Here is a 14,800-nt window from a genome sequence, read left to right on the forward strand (position 1 = left end):
GCCTTGTTCATCTCACTGTTGGTGTAGAGGAAGGCAGTTGATATTTGAAGGTTAGTTTTTTTGTTTTGTTTTGTTTTTTTTGCCAGTCCTGGGCTTGAGCTCAGGGCCTGAGCACTGTCCTTGGACTTTCTCAAGGCTAGAGCTCTACCACTTGAGCCTCAGCACCACTTCCAGCTTTGTCTATGCATGTGGTACCGAGGAATCGAACCCGGGTCTTCATGCATGCCAGGCAAGCACTTTAACCACTAGGCCAAACTCCTGGCCGAGGGTTAGTTTTATACCCTGCAACCCTTCCAAAGTTTTGAATCAGCTCAAGGAGCTTGGGAGCAGAGTCTATAGGGTTCTTTAAATACAGAATCATGTCATCTGCAAAGAGGGATAGTTTTACTTCCTCTTTCCCTTCTTGGATCCCCTTTATGCTTGCTTCTTGCCTTATTGCACTGGCTAGGAATTCTAATACTATGTTGAAGAGGAGTTCAAAGAGTGGGCATTCCTGTCTCATTCCTGATTTTAAGGGAATGGCTTTAGCTTTTCACCATTACGTATAATACTAGCTGTGTGTTTGTCATACACAGCCTTCATTACATTGAGGAATGTTCCATGGATTCCTAGTTTCTCCAGAGCTTTTAACATAAAGGAGTGTTGGATCTTGTCAAATGCCTTTTCCGCATCTATTGAGACAATCATGTGATTTTTATCCTTGCTCCTGTTGATGTGTTGAATTATATTAATTGATTTGCGTATGTTGAACTAGCTTTGCCTCCCTGTGATGAATCCAGTTTGATCATAGTGTATAATTTTTTTGATGAGTTGTTGTAGACGGTTGGCCAGTATTTTGTTGAGAAGTTTTGCATCGATGTTCATCAAAGAAATAGGTCTATAGTTCTCTTTCTTTGATGAATCTCTGTCTGGTTTGGGGATGAGGGTTATACTGGCTTCATAGAATGAGTTTGGTAAAGAACCTTCATTTTCAATTTCATTGAAGAGCTTGAGGAGTATTGGTGTGAGCTCTGCTTTAAAGACCTTATAGAATTCAGCTATGAATCCATCTGGCCCTGGGCTTTTCTTAGGTGGAAGGTCACTTATGGCCATTTCTTTTTCAGTGCTTGAAATAGGCCTGTTGAGTTGGGTTAGTTCTTCTTGGTTCAGTGTGGGTATGTTAATATTGGCTAGGAATTCATCCATTTCTTCTAGATTCACAAATTTGTTGGCGTAAAGGTTTGAGAAGTATTATCTCATGATATTCTGGATCTTGGTAATTTCTGTTGTGATATTACCATTTTCATCTGCGATTTTGTTTATTTCGATATGCTCTTTTCTTTTTTTGGTAAGGCTTGCTAAGGGTTTGTCAATTTTGTTAATTCTTTCAAAGAACCAACTCCTTGTTTTGTTGATTCTTTCTATAGTTTTTTTGGATTCCAAATCATTTAATTCTGCTTTGATTTTAATAGTTTGCTTCCTTCTACAGGGATTAGGGTTGGTTTGTTGCTCTTTTTCCAGGAGCTTAAGGTGACACATTAACTTGTTGGATTGTGATTTTTCCAACTTGTTTTAGAAACTCAGAGATATAAATTTTCCTCTGAGTACTGCCTTTGCTGTGTCCCAAAGGAGATGGTATTTTGTGTGCTCCTTATTGTTAAATTTCATAAACTGTTGGATTTCTGTTCTGATCTCTTCGATGACCCATTGGTGATTCAACAATGTATTGTTCAATCTCCATGAGTTACAGGGTTTTCGTCGGTGGAGATGTGTGTTCAGTTCCAATTTGATGTCTTTGTGGTCTGAGAGCATGCAGGGAATAATTTCAGTGTTTCTGAATCTGTCCAGGTTTGTTTTATGGCCTAAGATGTGGTTTATTTTGGAAAATGTTCCATGTGCTGCTGAGAAAAACGTATATTGTATTGTTGCTGGGTGGAATATTCTGCAGATGTCTGTTAGATCTAGTTGGTCTATATAGTTCAGTTCTAAGGTTTCTCTGTTGAGTTTTTGCCTTGTTGATCTGTCCATAGGTGAGAGTGGTGTGTTAATGTCACCAACAATCACTGTGTTTCGATCGATGTATGGTTTCAGTGAAAGTAAAGTTTGCTTGATGAAGTTCAGAGCTCCAGGATTGGGTGTGTAGATATTTAGGGTCATTATGTCTTCTTGGAGGAAAGATCCCTTCAGTAGTATGTAGTATCCTTCTTTGTCTTTTCTCACTAATTTTAGTTTGAAGTCTATTTTATCTGATATGAGGATGGCAACTCCAGCCTGTTTATGGGGGCCTTTAGCTTGATAGAGTTTATTCCAATCTCTCACTTTCAAAAAAGGTTTGTTTTTTTGGGTAAGATGTGTCTCTTGAAGATAGCAGAATGATGAATCTTGTTTTTTGATCCAACTAGACAGTCTATGCCATTTACTTGGAGTGTTAAGTCCATTGATATTGAGAGTTAGGATTGAGAGATATTTACTAGTTCCTACCATGTTTAAAAGCTTTCATTAGGGCCTGTGTCTTGACAGTTCTTGTGGTACTTAGTATGATGTTTAGGTGCCATTACTTTCTCTGTATTGCATTTATGTTGGTTTTCTATGTGTACAACATCTTTGAGAATTTTTTGTAATGTTGGTTTTGTTGCTACATATTGTTGCAGCTTTTCCCTGGAATGGAATATTTGTATTGTTCCCTCAGTTATGAATGAGAGCTTAGCTGGGTACAGTATTCTTGGTTGGTAGTTATTTGACTTATGGGCATGACATATATGCTTCCAGTCACTTCTTGCTTGCCTGGTCTCTGCTGAGAAATCTGGGGTGATTCTGATTTTTTTGCCTTTATAGGTGATTGATCCCTCATCCCTGGCTGCCTTTAGGATCCTTACTTTTGTCTCTATTGATCCAGTTAGGATTATAATGTGGCAGTGGGATGTTCTTTTCTGGTCAGGTCTGTTTGAGGTTCTAAAAGCTTCTAGTATCTGGATGGGCCTGCCCTTCTGGATATTTGGGAAATTCTCTGAGATGATTCCCTGAAGTATATTTCCAATACCATTGACCTCTTTCTCCAGACCCTCCTCAATACCAATTAGCCTTAAATTAGGCTTCCTAATTGTATCTTGGTCCTCCTGAAATGCTCTCTTTTTTCCTAGATTTGGATTGACTCATTTTCTGTTCTTTCTCTATAACAACTAAATTATCTTCAGCTCCGGAAATTCTCTCCTCTGCATTGTCTAACCTGCTGTCAAAGCCATCTACTTTATTCTTCATCTCCTTTGCTTCTAATTGCTCATTTTTGATGCCTTGCATCTCTTCTTTTAGATCATGTATGGATTTCTTTAGCTCCTTGATTTCCATTTGAGTGGTTAGCTCAGTAGCTTTATTTTCTTTGAACATTTGCTGGAGTTCGGTCACCTTTTTATTTGTGGATTCTATGAATTCATCCATCTTTCTTTGAAAGATGGCCTCCTTTATGGCTTATCCTTTTTCACTTATCACCTTGTTTATGGTTTCCTCTTGTTCAGCTATGGTTTCCTCCCTTATCTCCTTCTTTATTTTTTCACATTTTTCATTAATGATGTTTATCAATTGCATTTGTATACCACTTGGAAGACTCTCCTCCATGTTTGCCAGTGACTGTTCCATTGTCTGTTTATATTGGGTGGGGGATGTTGTTTCTTGATTTGACATTTTTCTTGAGTTTCTTGTTCTGCCCATTTGAAAATGGGAGCAAGATTAATACTAAACGTGATTATAGTTTTTCAGATATAACCAACCTAGACCTCTGTAGCTGGCAGACACTAGATGTTCACAAGTTTTGATTGGTGTTATCACTCTTTCTTTTTGTGCACTTACAGACCAGTCTAATACAACCACTGATAACTGATTTATGACCAAAACAATAAGCCTCTCAATCCAATCTCTATTGTCTTTAAGTCCTTCTGAGCGTAGAGAATAATTGAACACCTAGATATACAATATTGCTCAACAGCCATCAAGTGTAGACCCATGCATTATAAGGGTTGAAAGATGAACAGAAGACCACATATAGAAAAATAGTATGAGAGAGAACAGGGAAGGTACAAGAGGAATAACGTAGGAGTTTAAGATTATTATAGTAATGAAGAAAAGGTATCGCATAAGAATAACTGACCTAAGTCGATAAGCAGGTAGCGTATTTGAGTACAAAGTTTGGAAAGTATTAGATAAAACTTATGAAAGTAAGAAGGGTAATAAGATGAATATATCAAGAAAAGAGGGAGGTAGATATAGGAGATTTCAATGATGAAAATTTTTAAAAAGAAAGAAAGAAAAAAAAGCAAAGTAAGATAAAAACAACAAGCACAAAAAAAAACCGAAAGAAAAAACCCATACAGAACAAAAAACAGAGAAACAAAACCAAAACAAAAAAGCAAAAACAGCAACAATAAAACAAAATCAAAAAAAAGAAAAGAAAAAGAAAAAGGTGGGGGGAGAGTCTTCACTATTGTGAGCTCTTACTTAAGAAATACTAGGGTTGAGACCAGGAGATTAAAAAGCAGGTGACTGTATCAATATAGATATCGTTTGTATTCAGATGGCACCCAGAGCTGTCACTATGTTTCCAGGAACAACCACAGTGACAGAGGGATTCGGGAGAGAAAAGAGAAAAAAAAAAGTATAGGTAGGATGGTAAGAGGAAATAAGAACACCTATAAATGCAAATTAAAAAAGGGGTAGAAGAATAAAAAAGAAAAAAATACCAAAGAGAAAGAAAAAAAACAAAAAAAATATAGAAAAAAAAGGGTATTCTTCAGGATTTTTTTGGGGGGGGATCAGGGCAGGATAGGAAACTTGTGTCTCAGGATCTGAACAGTTCAGAAAGTCTTTTTCTCTTGTGATTTGGCTTTGCCCTTTTTCGGATCTGATTGTTTGTTTGGGAAAACAAAGCTGAAAGATCCGCAGGCGGCTTTGTTTACCAGGTCTGTGGCTGGTGCAGGGGATGGACTTCAGCAGCTCTAGGGCCAGATTTCCGGCTAAGGGATCTCTGGGAAATCCTTTGCCAATAAGAAAGATGGCACTGTCAGCAACACCTCTCAGGCTCCAATTGCTTTGGCCAGGTCATTGCCAGTAGTCAAGATGGCGCTGCTCTCAGCTTGTTGGGGGGGAGGGCGGGCTCCCTCCCAATGCTGATCCACGAGCAGAAGTGGAAACTTCTCCTCGGAGGTACTCACAAAGTGCACAGCCAGGTGTCGGCTCTGGGCTCCTGCAGGCTCTGTGTGGCTCTGTCTGCAGCTGGCAGATTGCAGCGCCAAGAAGCACTGATGCTCAGATTCAGAAGAGCCGCTTTGTCTCCGCGCCTGCTCGGAGAGGGTAGAACCAGTCCCCGCTGTCTTCTTTGTGCCGGATTTCTGGCTTTTTCCTCTGTGACTGAGATCTCTGTATCGCTAAAGCTTACTTAGGATCGATTTGAGGTATTTACTGTCCCCTACTCTGCCAAAACTGGTATCTTGGCGAGAGCTCTGAAAGACTCAAACTGAACTGCTGACATCTTCCGCCGCCTCTATTAGCCTGTGTAATACTTTTATTAGAAATAAGTATCCCCATCCAGTTTGTTCTTCCTATGTATGACACTCTTGTTAGAAATACATTATCGTCACTTACCTTGCTATTGTTTACAATAAAATAATATGACTTTATTTCAAATAACCATTTATCTGTTTTTAGAGCTGTTTGTAAACTACTGTATTAAAGTGGAATTTACATAGCACCAAGTTGTCCTGTTTAAAGTACACAATTAAGTGTGATATATATCTACAGATTTGCTTGCTTTGGTTTTGTGTGTGTGTGTGTGTGTGTGTGTGTGTGTGTGTGTGTGTGTACCACTTTTGTCCAGGTTGTTAAGGTTTGGTCTCCACCACAACATGTGGTTTTTGTCTTTGAAAGTTGTGTGCTACACATCTGGGCTACACATCTTTGAGACAGGAAGTCCACCTGCAGACCTCTGGTGCTCTACTAAAGACTCCAGATTCAACCTCTCAGAATGTGGCTTCTCTGTTTTCTCAATATTCGCCAGAATCATGGCCTTTAAGAAGGAAACATAAATTCTGGATGCATGCCCCCACTTGGACTTGTACAACATGGTTCACTAAAGTTTGGAATAAAGTCAGATGCAGACTTCTTAGAGCCCGAGACAGAAGTTTCTTTCCTGTGGCTCTGACAGAGTTGGAAGTATCAGTTTGATGAAGTTCTAAAGGAAAGGGTCACCTACAGTGATAGCCTCATGTTCCCTCTTGAAAATAATCTATTCTTAGCAGGTGAGTAGAATGACCTGCTTCTACTCTAGCCTTTCCTGTTCTATAATATCTCAAAGGAGAAATCAATGGGCTGTAGCATGCCTTCAAATGAAATGGGCTTTTTAACAAATCTACATTGGTAGAATATAAAGAAACTTCCATTGTTTTCCACAACATGTTTTAAGAAAGGTGAATTCAATTTAGTTATCTATATAACCAGGAAAATTTCCTTATTAATTTTAACAAAGCAATACTGTCCAAATGGAGGTTATTCCCTGCTCTTATTGTTTCTCAAAATTTACAGTAATATAAGATAAATCCCAACATTTCATGTGGCCTCTAAACTTGAAATAGGAAAACCTTCACAAAAATTGTCAATATGAATTGTATTTCCTATATACCCTTATAACTAATTCACTGCATGCAATGTTTAATGGACTAATGTGACCCATGCAGGTTTTACAAATACCTTATGACATTAAAAATACAGTATTTATGTTCTATTATCCTCTCTTTTTCTTCTTAAATATCTAAAGAGGAAGACAAATTTTTCTTTTCTCCCCCGCCTTCTTTTAAAGGAATTTCTAATGCTGATTTCCACAGTGGTGATACACATGTACATTCCTACACCAGTGTTTAAACTTTTGGAAGACAGATTTTCTAGAAATACTGTAATCAAGTGTTGTTCTGCTGCCAAAGAAATCACTACACAGAAAAATAACTAGAAGGAATTATCTTGTATTTATCAAATAATTAACTCTTTAGAAAACTAGTAAGCTGCATGAATCAGAGGATAAAGACAGGAAACAAAATCATGGTGGGTAATTTAAAAATAATGAATTGACCTTAAGGTTAATCAATAAAAATTATTCCCTGAAAGCCTCCAGTTACATGGATTGTAAAACTAGATTATACGGTATATAAATGCCTTATGAATTATTCCAACTGTTCCTTTGAATTTCTCCCATGATTAAAGTAGAAAATAATGAAGGACCCATAAGTACTATTCAGAAATATTACATTATTTGAAAATCAAAATTATTTCAATAATTTGATCATATAAATAATGGCCTTTGCTGGTTGGAATAAATCAAGCTTTTGAAACATATTAGCAATAAGTCAGTAGGCAGATATAGGATCATGGGATGACACAATTGTAAAGGAGAACAGGAGAGAGCATGGCCACAGGTCAGATTTTAGTGGCTTTATTACCATTTTCTGAGCAGAAATATGTCCATCTTCTTTGGGACATCAAGTTAACTAACAGAAATTGAATACATAGAGCGTTGATAGGAGGGTTTTAAATCGTGTGAACACACTAACGTCTTGTTGCTGAATAAGGGGAAAATCAGTTTAATTCTTGGACTATATCTTTGGAGACTGTTGTCAACAGAAGATGCTTCAAAAGTCTGTGCTATCCTCCTCACTTGAGAGCATTCATGCTGCGTTCAGACTGCTGATGTGGCAGCAGGAACATTCTGCTCAAGGACAATGGAAAGGCTCAAAGATGTCAGAGCAGCAGTAGTACCAGCTGGCCATTTACACTAAGAAAGTGTGCTAAGCATTTTGAGAAAAAGGGAAGTCTTCTATGCAATCCTACCCAAGAATGGTGCTGGGCTTAAAGTTATGCACTGTGTGTCTCTGTAAACAAAAACAAGGCAAGGTATTTGGTCGAATAGAGGAGAGAGACCAGACATTAGAACCTTGAAATCAGAGTATAGATATGGCACAAGAGATGCAAGAACCTCATTAAAGGGCATGTGTTCCTATTCTGAACTTTTGTGAGCAGATTTGAAGTATAAGATATTGATAGATAACCAAATAAGTTTTGCAGATGTTTATATGTAAATATTCCTACTAGATTGGACTGAGATGTAATTATAGTACAATGGATCTAGTAACGACCAAAAATCTATTTTTTGTAGATGCCAAGAAAAAATTCTGTCCTCCAGACACCATGAAAATGAGATGAAATTCAAGATACCAGTAGATTTTCAGGGAACACAATGAGCATCCCGAGTAATCTGAATGTGTGCACTATTTGAAAGCACTAACTTTAATAGAATATGAACTAGCAAAGAAAGTATTCAGCTGGGTGCCAGTGGTTAACACCTACAATCTTAGCTACTCAGGAGACAGATCTGAGAATGACAGTTGGAAAACAGCCAGAGAAGAAAAGTCTTATCTTCACTAAGCCACTCAGAAAATGCCAGAAGTGGCACTGTGACCCAAGTGGTAGAGCGCTGCTAGCTTTGAGCAAAAGAGACTCAGGGACAGTGCTCAGGCCAAGAGTCAAGACCTGGGATCAGCAAAAATGCAAAAGAAAGTTTTAAAAGTTTTTCTTAACTCTTTATTGGAATAAGTCATTGTATAAAGTATAACAGATTAGGATTTCCTATTCTTTCTTTTATGAGAGTGTTCTCATTTACCCAAGTCATAAAAAAATGAGAAGGGGGTATAGATTCCTGAATCCTTGCAAAACCCCAGTACAAGGTAAAGGCAAATTTTGGAATAAACGTTAGCTCAGTTTGGGTGCTTCCAATTACCTGTAGGAAGCTGACGATTATTTCTTCTTTAAGACCTTACAAAACCCCTGGGCTTTGACTAAGAGATGCATGCTGAGGTGTTCCCTGTAATGTTCATTAGCATATCTCTATAGAATTTATTTTTACCACATCTCTCCCTTAACTAGCTAAGGAAATTGTTTTCTAGAGTAGAAATTGATCACACGAGACCGTATATCCATCCTGTAGTTTCTCTCAACTATTTAGTCTTATCTTAAAGGCAACATGAGGATTTTCTTCTCTCTGTAGTGTCAGGTCTGACTCCCGAGCCATGAAACACAGTTAATTAGCTATTCCAGTGGGGATTTTGCCTCCAAGAAAAAAATCATCATAGAGCAGAAAGTATCTGCTAACAGTCTTAATATTTTCTGAGTATAATAGTCGATATAAAACAACTAGAAGATGACCATTTATTTCAAATCCTCGCACGTACTCACACAGATATTCCATAAGCCACACCACTTGTTCATTATTATGGCAATAGATTTTTGTTTATATTATCAGCTTTGGTTGAATGAAAGATGCAATGTAATGGATAACTTGTATCTGGGAAGATGATCTGACTTTGAAAGCTTGATACTAAAGCTCTCCCAAGAAAGAACTTAAAAAATTGCTAAGCTAGAGTATAGAATCAAAATATTATGTTTTTCACTTTTAAATGTCACCTTGTTCTGAGATTTTACTTTTAAAGATGAACAGAAATAGTCTGTAGATGTGTAGGCTCAGTCAGGACCTCAGACAGGAAGAGAGACCCTTCTGCCTAACATGCACCCAGGAGAGATGCCCTGTAGAGGAAATGTCACACACTATGTTTTGTAGGGGATTTCTCCAAACCCATCATTGCCAGGCACCTGTGCTCCAGGGCATCCATCCAATCAGCCTGAGAGCAGGCATGTTGCCACTGCAGCAGATGGGTATTAATGTCGAAGGCAAAGAAGCCATGTACAGTATATATATATATATATATATATATATATATATATAAATTATAGTGTAGGGACGTGAAGTCCAAGTTGGAATCATGTCCATTGCTCCTCAGAACTTGTTTCAAACTACAGATCGTGCTATCCAGAATACAGCTTTCCACAGAATTAGCTTTCAGGACAAATGCTTATTTGCAAAAGGAAAGAATATACTTTAAGAGTATAAGTACTTTTCAAGAGTCAAAGGAAAGATACTGAATAATACTTAAAGATATTCTCAATGCTTATTATTTCTAGAGCAATGGTATTGAAAAGAGAGAGGGGAGGAACATGTCAATTACCTAGATATGATATATCAGAATTGATGAAGTTCTGAAAGCATGTGTTTTCCTAAATGTCTGTGTATATTTCAGTTTTTCTCAAGTGGTCTAGTCAAGAATACCTCAGAGATGGAGTGGCTTCTGGGTAAAATAAGCTTGTAGTTTAAGTCTCATAGTCTCAGGTACAAACTATAGGTGTCCTTTTAGGTCAGGATATTGACTTCTCATTACTATAAGTTTTAAAGATTTTGCACAAAAATATGTAGGTTTTGTGTCAATTAATATCATTCTCAGGATTATTATTATTTAGTATGTGAAAACAAAGCCCACTGTTTTACTCTGAATTTAAATATTTACCTATCATCATTATTATCATAATCATAAAAATTATTTACTTTCTTTGCTCACTGTGTATCTATTTTTAATCTTTATTTTATTATCAGAGTGATTTATAGATGGGTTCAATTACATTCATAAGGTAGTGAGTACATGACTTCTTGAACATTCTTACCCCTTTCCATGTTTTTCTCCCACTTTCCTTCCCTCATCCCCTCCCACGTTTAGAGTATATTTCCAACATATTGCCTTGTGAATATCGTTGTTATACTGAGAAGTATAACAAATTCTGTAAGTGATTTATTTATAACAAAGCAGAATCAGTATTACTGAGATCTAAAGAAACTACCCCTTGGATTTGAATTATACTCAAAATTTCTACTTTAAAAAGAGATACAGTTTCAGGATGTCATATTTAATTCACTTCAAGTTATCCTCAATCTCTAATTATTCACCCTTTGTCATATGCATTATCACCCTCAATCAGAATTATATTCTAGGGGCTATATATAGGGGTTTCCAATGATCTAAAGAATGATCACTCTATTAGTTTCATTCCTTTGGCATAAAAATACATAGAAGTCTTGGAAGCAAAGGGTCTTATTTGTGCTTTCTAGTTAGTAGAGTTATAAGAAAGAGGACTTAAAAATGGGCCAAAAATCAAACTGCCATTACATATAGAATATCATCACTTGTTAGAAAATTTCATAATTCCTGGGGTTAGTATACATGAGGAATGATAACAAATCTTGAGGGATCATATAATGGCTCTAATATCTTATTCAGGAATTGAGCTATTTATTTTACTAATCACAGTAATGTTGGTATCATAGTCATGAGAATTTGTCTCCACCAATGAGCCCAACAGAAATTTAGAGTAGAGTTCCCATTGAGCTACTTTAACATGTTTACTTACGTATCAACCATAGTGTTATAGACTCCAGGTCAGCCATTTCAAAACCCCATAGAGCTTTCTCTCCTCCACCACTCCCTGCATCATGGGACTTGACCTGTGGGTATGGGTGTTGACCCTAAGCTTTTCAGCTCAAGGTTACCACCCTTTTCCTTGAGCCACAGCGCAACTTCCGATTTTTTCTCTTTTTGCCAGTCCTGGAACCTGAACTCAGGTTCTGAGCGCTGTCCTTGGGCTTTATCAAGGCTAGAGCTCTACCACTTGAGACACAGCACCATTTCTGGCTTTTTCTATGTATATATGGTACTGAGGTCTTTGTGCATGCTAGGCAAGCATTCTACCACTAGGCCAAACTCCTTTCCCCCCCCTGCCCCCCAGAGCTTTTATATTCTAAAATGCTACTTGAAGCTATCCTTATTTAACCCTTTCTGGTAACATGGGACTGAAGCAGTTACACACAGCACGGATGGACATTGCACAGGCAACTAGGCAGCTAAACAGCAATCAGACAGTAAGAATATCACTAGCGAGCAAAACATTCCTTGCACCAGTTTCTAGCTAACAAGAGTTAAGAAGCAAAGTGTTGAATCAAATTGCTAAAGTTTCCTTCATTTCTAGTTCCGATGGTATGCTGTCTCTTTCCTTTCTTAGAGTCTTAGGGTTCAAATTGGAGTGTCCAGTCTGCATTCTGCACTGGCCATCATCCTGAAGTGGACATTAAGGCTCCATTCCTGGCGTCAGCTGGTCTGCATCCCAGCTCCCAAGCAAGACTTGTGACTTGTGAGTTGCTACCTTGTGTTGATGTAGAGTGACACTCAGTCCCACCAGTTCCACTGATTCCTGTTTATGATAATAGTTACCACATATGAGCACTTACTATGTGGCAGATACTGTGTTAACCACTCCTTTAATATTGCCTCATTCGGTCTTCTTATTCAAATGTGTAGCAAAGCTCAATCTCCAGATGGCATCCAGCCATCTCCATCTTTCAAACAGATTGTCAATCTACATTTTCTAAGATGAAATAAAATTCATAGATCATACACCTACCTGTTAAAAATAACTCTTTTACTATGATATAAGGAAGAAATTACTTCTAACCTGATATGTACCTCATGAATTAATTTAAATTATTTTAATTAGGAAATACTGGCAAATCATTATTAACCTAGGAGCAATTATATTCTAGAAAATACCATGAGGTAGTCAGTGGCTTGTACCCATACAAACACTAGGAAAATAATCTTCTCAAATAATCTTCTCGAATTTCCTATATTTGATGTTGGTGTGTGATTTTTTTTCTCTCAAAGTGTGAACAACTTGTGTAAGAAAAGAGAAACACAGCAAAGTATAATTATGTATTGATTTGCTTGTAGTAATACACAATCCTGGAAAATTTAACCTATCTCAAAAAATCTTTCATGAATGCATGAGTTTGTGTAAAACACTGTTCCATTCCAGGCTTGGATAATTAGACAAGAGATTTTCACTTAGATGAATGTCTTGGTGAAAAAGAGCAGAGGGCACAGTAATCGCAGGTGTGATTTTTCATGATTGGGTGCTCTGCATCCCTCATCCTGTCCACCAGCGCCACAGCTCTTCCAACCTATCACCATCAGAAAATACCACTCAGGGAAGGTATCTCCCATCATGCCTTTTGGAACAACCATTCTAAGCAAAGACATCATTAGCTTTATTTTTATTTTTTAACTTAATTTAATTTTATTATAAAGGTGAAGTACAGAAGGGTTACAGTTACATAAGTAAGGTAAAGAGTACATTTCTTGTCAGACTTTTTACCCTCTTCCTCATTTCCCCCACTTCCCCTACCCACTGAAGTTCATTTCTAACATAGTGTTTTGTTAGTATTGCAGTTGCATTGGTTCACCTTTGCCCTTTGTCTCACCATTTTGAGTTCCCTTTCCCTCCCCAAACCAGTGACAACAGAGGATACAGATGAAAAGCTTAGCACACATACGTTACCTAACATTACCTAACTAGGAGATGAGATCTCATACGAGATCTTTTTATTTTTCTTTTTTGAAAAAAAATCTTTACATAGTTGTACAACAGATTTAATTCAGCTTATTAATTTGGGAGTTCAGTGTATCTTCATAAATGTCTCCTGTTCCCTGTTCTACCTTGAAAGCCTAAGTTCTTCTCATTATACTTCATTAACTCATTTCTCTACAAGGCAAAGTTATTGAATTAGGCCTGAAATGAAGGTGTCTAAGTGGCACTCAGACCACAACTCCATATTTGAGATTTTTACTCATGATCAGTTTGGGGTCTGTATTGAGTATATGGCTTCTGCTGCTGTTCCACAGCCTACTAGTTTTCTCATCCAGTATTGATAACTGACATTTACTGTTCATTCAGTTATTTATTAATGTATTATTTGTTTACTCTGTGATACTGGAGTTGGAACCCTAGGCTGAAATGATCATTTTTATTCTAATTCCTTTTTTAAAAATTGTTTGTTTTAAATCAGAGTCACTATTGTTCTAGAGGAGTCCATTGACATAACCTCTACATCATCTTCACTTTCTTTACTGTGTCCAATAAAAAGGCATTGCTATGATTTGGTGTAACATATTCATTGACCAGTAGTTTGACTGCCAGGGATACTGTGGAGCAAGAACATCTGGCAGCCTGAGGCGGCAAGGGCCTCTCACCATGAGTGGACGATTGTTCATCTGACCCAATAATCCACTGCTCATCCCTGAATCAGCTGGGTACGCTCTGCGTGGATCTCCTGGAGCCCAGATCAGTGGGGCATACACAAAATTGTTTGCTCTAATTCTATGTGCATATTTAATTATTTCTTCAGAGGAGATAGCACCTTTTCCTGCTTTTACTATTGACTTGAATTTTTCTTTTGCTTGGTAAACAACTGTTGCTAGTATTTGTTCTGCTTCCTTTAGCGGTTTCTGTAGTTGCTGACTATTCACTGTCTCTCTACTCCACTTCCTCTGCTAAAACTTGAATTTCATGATGGATCTTTCCCTGATCGAGAGCCAGTTTCATTCTATCTTGAAATTGCCCATCTCGATGAATTCACAATTCCGGAGCCTGGTTTTCTTCTCCCTGCTGTAGCAACTTTTGGTTTCTTGAAGTAACCAACATTTCTACAATGTCCCTAAAGAAGACTTGGAGATCTTCCAGTGCAGACAGTAATCGTTCTCTCCTCCCGGCCGTCCCTTCTCCTTCTCCCCGCTGGAAGATGCCGCCATCCTCTTCGCAGAGAGGGCGGCACAGCCCACTCAGGCGCAGTCTGTTATTTTAATTTCTAAACCATTTTTTTCTTTTTGCTAGTTCTAGGGCTTGAACTCAGGACCTGGGCATTGTTCCTGAGTTTCTTATGCTCAAGGCTAGCGCTCTACCACTTGAGCCACCACACCACTTCTGGCCTTTTTCGTGTATGGGCTACTGAGGAATCGAACCCAGGGCTTCATGCATGCTAGGCAAGCACTCTACCACTAAGACACCTTTCCAGACTTCT

At 37.9% G+C, this 14,800-nt stretch overlaps 1 pseudogene; it reads right to left on the bottom strand.

Moving 5' to 3' along the window:
• Positions 1-13,780: 13,780 nt before the first annotated feature.
• Positions 13,781-14,531, bottom strand: LOC150056119 (mediator of RNA polymerase II transcription subunit 4 pseudogene; annotated as a pseudogene).
• Between the last annotated feature and the right edge of the window lie 269 nt (positions 14,532-14,800).

This window comes from Megascapheus bottae, chromosome 12 (genome assembly GCF_031878675.1).
Source record: "Megascapheus bottae isolate mThoBot1 chromosome 12, mThoBot2.hap1, whole genome shotgun sequence".
Classification (NCBI taxonomy): domain Eukaryota; kingdom Metazoa; phylum Chordata; class Mammalia; order Rodentia; family Geomyidae; genus Megascapheus; species Megascapheus bottae.